The sequence below is a fragment of the Callorhinus ursinus genome, unplaced genomic scaffold (assembly GCF_003265705.2).
Source record: "Callorhinus ursinus isolate GAN/ISIS: 27379988/994484 unplaced genomic scaffold, GSC_fseal_2.0 scaffold7, whole genome shotgun sequence".
Lineage (NCBI taxonomy): Eukaryota > Metazoa > Chordata > Mammalia > Carnivora > Otariidae > Callorhinus > Callorhinus ursinus.
In genome coordinates this window covers 53,973,579-53,981,594 of record NW_027397069.1, presented here as the reverse complement: position 1 = coordinate 53,981,594, position 8,016 = coordinate 53,973,579, and positions in this window count along the sequence as shown.

Below are 8,016 nucleotides of genomic sequence, written 5' to 3'. Positions count from 1 at the left end.
TATCAGTGAGGTCATATGATACATGTCTTTCTCTGATTGACTTATTTCGCTCAGCATAACACCCTCCAGTTCCATCCACATCGTTGCAAATGGCAAGATCTCATTCTTTTTGATGGCTGCATAATATTCCATTGCGTATATATACCACTTCTTCTTTATCCATTCATCTGTCGATGGACATCTTGGCTCTTTCCACAGTTTGGCTATTGTGGTCATTGTTGCTATAAACATCAGGGTGCACGTACCCCTTTGGATCCCTACATTTGTATCTTTGGGGTAAATCCCCAGTAGTGCAATTGCTGGCTTGTATGGTAGCTCTATTTTCAACTGTTTGAGGAACCTCCATACTGTTTTCCAGAGTGGTTGCACCAGCTTGCATTCCCACCAACAGTGTAGGAGGGTTCCCCTTTCTCCGCATCCCCGCCAACATCTGTCATTTCCTGACTTGTTAATTTCAGCTATTCTGACTGGACTAATACATTTTAGTAAATATTTTGGCTGTTAGAATTGAAACCAAACTATCTTAAGAACAGATGACTTAATGTAGGACTGATGAATCACAGACCTGTACGCCTGAAACAAATAATACATGATATGTTAATAAAAAAAGAATAGATGACTTAAAATTGCAAAAAAAAAAAAATCAAGTTGCTGGATTTAAATGTACCTCGCTATTTTTCATTTCTTTGCAGATTCATTGTGTTCTCTGGTTATGTTAGCACTGCTTTCAGGTTTAAACTTCCAATATTTCACTGTGACTCATTGCACTCTGTAAAAAGAAAGAACTGACAAAGGTTAGGGGGCCACCATCACAACCTATGAAGTGAATTAGCAATTCACTAAACTGTTTTCTTTTTCCCCTTGCTCATATTTTCTAGGCCTTTTGCAATGAGCATATATTTCTTTTGTAGGAAGGAAAGAAAGAATATTAAATTTTATTCAAAAATGTGGGAGATCTTAAAAGACATAAGAGGGCTCAGGATTTTAACCTGTCACTCTATGATCTTATGGTATGGGGTGATTGTGGATCAATTATTTTCTTCCTATTTTCCACTAGTTCTGTACTTTAACATGGGCCATTCATCAAATTTAGTTGGGTTTGAGGTAAGAGGCTCTCCTGGCCTGCTGGGAACAGAATCTAGCAGGTAGTTACTGTATTTAAAACTCTTTGAAGAAGAAAGGTATTATTTAAGTATTAAGCATTATTATGAACATCCTGCCTTTTAAAAGCTCAAAGGGAAAGACAAAAGGACCTGTCCTTATTAGTATTTCCAATTAAACTGAGAAGGATAAATTATTTCCAAACCATCTAATCTTTCCTACATATCCACACCGCCCCCACCACTACATTTCAGTCAAATCTACATGTGGAGAGAGACAGGAATCCAACCTCTAATTTTCCTTTTAGCTCTGATAAACACGTTTATTACAGGGTTTTCCTGTATGTTTGTTTGTACACATAATCTTAGGGGAACCAGTTTGCTTCTGCTAATGGGGTTTACCAATATTCTCATAAGCAGCACCTTGCCCTTCCCCCCAAATTGAGCAGATAATACAAGAACATGTGGCTGTTCAGTTTGGTGTCTCATAAAGCATTGTGCCAAGTCCTTTAACTATGATATGGTGGTGTAAATTTCTCTGAGTATAATAACCGTTCCCGGAAAAGTCATCAAATATACCTTTAGAGATTAGTTACTGGGAAGTTTTGACTCTTTTTCAGGGAATTAATAACAGTCTTAATACAATTGTCAGTTGAATTAATTGAATTATCAGACCCTGTGCAAGAAGTCAATTTTTATGAATTGTATGTTTGATGCTTATCCAGCTATCTTCCATAGTTTTCAACCTCCTGAGTAAGAATTCCAAAATCGTCCAGCTTTAAACTGGCCAAAGAGCTTGTGAGTTGATATGATTGATATATTGATGGGTACAAGTCAGATTTCAAAATGATGTTAAAGAGTCCCAAACAACAATTTTGAATATCTGTCACAAGTACAATGATTCAAAAAAGAATATGTCTAAGCAGATTAGAGACTCAACTAAGACCATCATAAATTTAGACTATATAATTAAAGGATGTAATTTTTGGCCCAGTGGGATGTGTTTTGAATTTAACACTGGTTATTTTTGGTAGAAGGTCGAGTCTGAATATTTCAAATGAAATGGCATCATGTTAAACTACCTGTTCTAAAATGAAGACCTTTATTCTCTTTGTGTGATTCACTTTTAGGAGTACATTGTGATATATTAAAATTTAGACCATGTACTAAGTTGAAAGCATGAAAGTCCATCTTTAATTACTTGAGGAAGCAAGAGTTTGCAAAATCATTGTTATTCAGAAGGCTGTTTTGCTTCCACGTGTGTAAATGTATAGATTCCATAAAGACTGGGCTTCTTATCTCATTACAAGGGTAATAAAAATATAATTTCCCTCCAAATGTATAGTTTAATTCAATGAACTCATTGAATGCTAGTATTTTTGCAGCTGTAACAGCAGTCTCAAATTAAGAGTTCACTGCATCCCTCAAGAAGGTCATCAAGAACCTGATGGCATACTTTAGGCTAGTAGGGAGTAGGCTATGTTCCTATCACCTAGGGGCTCTATTAAGGTGATCAAGACAACTATATTGAGTCCTCAAACTTAGTACATTGAGCACAGAATATATGTATCTATCTCCATATATAGAGAATATACATAATATATATATACATGTTTAACTGCTAATCATTTGAGGAATAGATGGTAGGTATAAGGAATAATATAAATGTCCATTCTGTCAGTATAGAAATCTGGCTTTAAAAATAACTTAGGTGTTAATGGAAACCTAATACTAACATATACTCCCCCAATCTTGCCCTGATACTTTGGTCCCCTGTGAGATTTTTCAGGAATAACACTTCCATCTCCCAGCTGCTGGGCATATTGGCTGCTCTCAGCTCACATTGTGTTTCTTCCTGGAAATTGCCCTCTGCTGCAGGGCAGGAACCCCCACTTCTAAGGGGCAGCTTGTGGCCAATGACTGGATGATATGAGGATAAAAGGTCCAGCTTCCATGCCTCAATTCGGGACAACACTGAGGGTCAGCCCCAGGGCTCCGCAAAGGATTGGATGACCTTTTGGTAACCTTCTACCAAACTGCAACAGCTCTGCAAGTCAGCTCCTTTGCCCTCAACTGGTTCTTCACTGCCCTATAGGTATATCTCCTGAGAGCACTCTCCAAGTGAAGTCTTTGCAATCAACACCTCATCTGTTGCAATCAACATCTCAACTATCCCGATTTTCAGGGAAGCCAATTTGACACAGATATCGTCATAGTGGGCTATGCCTTGGCAGAACATATGACTATACAGATTGACCTTCTGGTCAAAAATATTACTACCACCATCCTGCCTAGGCTGGTGTTCAGATCATTTCCTTATCAAAGCATTTCCTTGAATTAGCCCTGAAAGCATATGATATTAGGAAAGTGTACACATTTCATTAATATGAGTTTCCTAGCAGAAAACAAGACCCCAAGGAGAAGACAGTCTACTGGATAGGTAAGGTCGGAGGAGCTATGGGAAAGGGAAAAAGGAGAAAAGATCTTATGTGGCCTGCTTGGTAGGAAAAGTTCAGAGTGTGGTTCCCTGGGCCAACTGGAGTTGTACTGATACGTGTCTGAGAGAAGGATGAGTAAGGTCAAAGGAAGACAGTGAGGACCCAGAGTCAGGGACGCTGAAAGGAAGGACATGGAAGGGAGCTACTTGACAATTTTTGCTTTAAGATGACTCAAAAATGAAGCTACTCTCCATCATTACTGCCCACACAGATAGTTTTCTCTTTTGAACTCCTTTTCCTACTCATTCTGCTAAATCTTATTTTATATTATTCCATTTAAATAGTCAATGCTTTTTCTCATTCTTCTTTTGAACATGGCATAGTACTAACAGAGAACTATGCACATAATAGAGGTTCTACAAGTACCTGCTGAATGAATGAATAAATGACCAGATAAACATAAACTGGAAAGGTTACTCAGTTAGAAAAGAAAAAAATTAGTGATCCAGACATCCTAAATCTATGGTTTCAGAAACCGTTAAAATGTGGGATTTAACACAATGTTTTCTGATAGGAAGCAATGGATAGATACTATTTTATGTTGACTGAATCCAAGTGATATTTTCGAGATGGTACTTTTAATCTCAAATTGCTAATGATATAAACATCTTGTCATACAAGAGGATAGACTTCATGTAATTTCAGTACGTGTCACAGCTCAGTGAGAGCAAAGAGACCTACTGGAAGGTTACATGCAGTATGTAAACTCTGAGCCATAAATGCCTTCTTTTTGTTCACAGAGATCCAGACACCCCCTCCTCCAGTTGAACACAAGGTCCTGCCTTGTGACAGAGAACAAAGATGCGGACCGCAGAGCACTTCAGTGTCTGGAGGTCTAAATGGCTGTAAAACAACTCCATTTCCAGACGAAATGACCAGGCTCCTATTTCTCCCGGACAAAGTTTGAAACAATCCTTTTTTCTCCTTAAGCCCACTAGCCAGAATACTCAGGTAAAACATTTCTAGGAATAGGTTGAAGTGAGGATGATAACCATTTCCTTTTACCACACTCTACTTTTCCAGGAAAGATAATTTCTTCTTTAACTGATGCTTATGAAGACCTCCCCACAATTACTTCTTTCTCCAAATCAAATATCTAACTAAAAATATAAAACCATTTTGCATTTATTCATAAAGTAAAACTGGTGGGCTAAATCCCTGCCTACAACAGATATAAATGTGAGTGAATGTAGCAGTGAACCAAATAACGATCTCTTTCTAAAAGGCTAAAGCATTTAGTGTGTGTAGCTCCTCTCTTGAGTTTGTAGCCACAGCTCAGGAGGTGGTCTGCAATGACATTATTCACTTGAAATGGGACAAGCTGTTTTTAAAAGGGCATATTTAAAGTCACATTTGATAAATGGAATCTATGTCAAAAAATTATTAGTCATTTATGTGAGCTTATCTAGAAACATCAGTTAACCTCAAGTGCATGTGTTGCAGTCTGTAGTTGGGAGGGACCGACAAGTTACAGAAAAAGTTGAGGATGAGAGTGACTTAGTATCAAAAGCAACTTCCAGAGAAAATGTTTTCTTCAAGAAAGTGTGTGTCCTCTTTGGCCTATGAACAAATAGAGGACTGAATTCCGAAGTTTTACCCCACTGAGCATGAGTAAAGTAATTTTGGCTAAGAAAAATCTCAATAATGCTCCCATGGAATATTTCTTTTTTTAAACAAAATAGCTTTCCAGGGAACTCACCTATGTAATTCAAGTTACTAAATGGATTAACATTTCATTTGAAATTGTGACATATAAGTCAATTACCTTTTGGAGGATGTATTTTAAGGATACTTTTAGTTTCAAAGACTTCTATGAAGTCTTTTTCTGAAGATAATCAGGCACTAGAAATATTTAAGTAAAATAAGTAAGTAAACAAGTAGAATAAAGCAAAACAAAATAAAAATATCAGAAGCATTATTGGAGGACAGCAGAGGCCATGCATTCAAATAATTGAAATATAAGTTGAATTCTTTTGTGCAAACTCTAAGGGGATTTTCCATTTCAATAGTAGTATTAAAATGCAGACTACATATAAGGATCAATAACTGGAGTTGTGTCCATGTTGCATTGTCCTTAACCAGCTCTTGTTTTCTCAAACCAAAGCAAGGTGAAGTCAAGAAAAAGTTTATAGATTTATGTTATTCTTGACAGAGTTCTCCATGAGGTAAGTAATATGACAATAATCAATAAAGGTCTAATTGTACATGAATCCTTTTTCTCCTCAAACAAGAACAAAAGAGTGAACTGAGAAACACAGATCTGCAGTTTGAGAAGGGAAGCTGGTCTAGGTTTTTGACAGAATGTCCAACAAACTGAGAAATTGGAATTTGAGGGGAAGAGAAAGTTTCCCTTTTGAAGAACACATTTGCATGTTTATATATAAGATTATACTTGTGAACATAAGTGAGGGAAACAGGTAGGTAAGTACCACAGTGCATTAATTAGAGCAGGCCTTGAATAATTCTGAGAGACAGAAGTCTTCAGCTAGGTGTGCTGTTTAATTTCAAAAATTTAATCAAATGAGCAATTAAAATAGCTCTATTTAAAAACCGAACTTATTATTTGCCAGAAATCCTCAATTCTTGCTTGAGTGATTCCTCTGAGTTTAAGTATGTTATTTTGATGATAAGCAAATGAAATTACTTCCCTTCACTATGATCTATAAAATGCCTTCCACTACTTATTAGTCATTACCTGGGAATAGTTATCTTCTCTGTGTGGCTCTCTACCTCTTCTGTCTTTAATTGTTCTGGCTAGCTGCTGTGATTTGCTGCATTGTGGGGATGGGTAGAATCATTTCTTAATTGGGGTCTGAACTAAAAACAGCTCTTCCATCAGGCAGAAACAAGGGTGCCACAGTAACTTCTGGGTCAGATTATTAAACACGACTGTGATTACCCAGGGACCTTTATGCTTAAACTCTTCCATGGCCAATGTCAGTTACAAAGTTAGTATGTTAGAACCTTTCCTCTTGAAGCCATATCTCGAAATCTGGTTCATTAATTCCTTTCAGTGGTCAGAACCAGGACTTCCCACACTGACTTGCTACAGATCTTTGCAGAAGATAATGAGATTTCAACTTTATTCATTTATTATATATGAGCATGGCCCATGTGCCATATCTTCCACAAGACGCTGGGCACCCAAAGATGGAAAGGCATGTCTTGAGTTGTTTCTTTCAATTCCCATTTTGCACGCCCCTTTGCTCTCCTGACTTCCCGATAGGCTTTATAAAATGAAGAGATAAGTCTGCAAGGCTTATGTTTGGGCCTAAGGAGGGAAGCCTCTTTCTCAAGGCAAGCAAAAGGAAACTTCAAAACAAGTACCACTGAACTCCCGTACTTACAGTGTACTGATGGAATTGGAGAGCTCTTCATTTCAAGTCAATGACTGTAAAGGTATTGTAAGATAATCAATGAAGGATTCAGTTCTACTTCCTGTACACTGTCTACTTAGAAAGAAGATCATACACACATAAAATCCTGACTTGTTATCTTCTCCCAAACCTGCTCTTCCTTCCATAATTCTTAGGTAATGACACCAGGACCATGTAGTACCCAAGTCACCACGCTAATACTGGTTCCCAAATCATGTTGATCCCATCACCCAAACATCTTTTCAACCTGTATGCTGTTTCACGGCTATCGCAGAGGCTCCAGGTCTTCATTATCTCTGTCCCGGACCACCGCACAGATTCTGATTTCCTAACTGGCCCCATTTACCTCCAGCGCCTCCCTTTTCAGTCCGTTCTCTGCATGGGCTAATCTTTCAAAACACAAGTGTGATCATGTCCCTTCCGTGTTTTATGAGACTTCACTGGCTCCTCATTGATGATATAGCCCTCCATTTTATCTTCCTTCTTCATTTCCCATCTGGACTTTGTACACCCAGGTCACATAATATGTCCTTTGTCTTTCTTTGCCCTTCCACGTATGACTCTATCTGCACAGAATGTTTTTCACCTTGTTTGCCTTGTTTTAAGACACTATTCGGTATCACATCCTCTAATTCTTTTGCTGTTTTTTTTCCCAGGCAGAGCAGGTTGTACTTTTCTCTGTGCTTCCAGGGTACTTTGTATATATTTCTTTTTTATCTTCTTCTTATTTGATTACATTTGGTTCTTTTCCTTCGACATTCTAAGCTACTGGAGGTAGGGGCTATCTTACTTATCATTATGTCTCCAGGCTTAGCACACTGACTGATCCAGAATTGCTACTCAATAAATGTTTGGTGAATGAAAACAAGAGTTGATATGTACCTACAATTTATTTATTAGGTTTGCGTGGCATTGTGCCACGCAATGTGCTGATTGTTCATGATACTGATAGCAATGATATAACCAGAATTTTCTGACTACTTTGTACTTCACAGAGGACAGCCATGGATATACACCCAATTTGCTAGAATTCTGGACTTG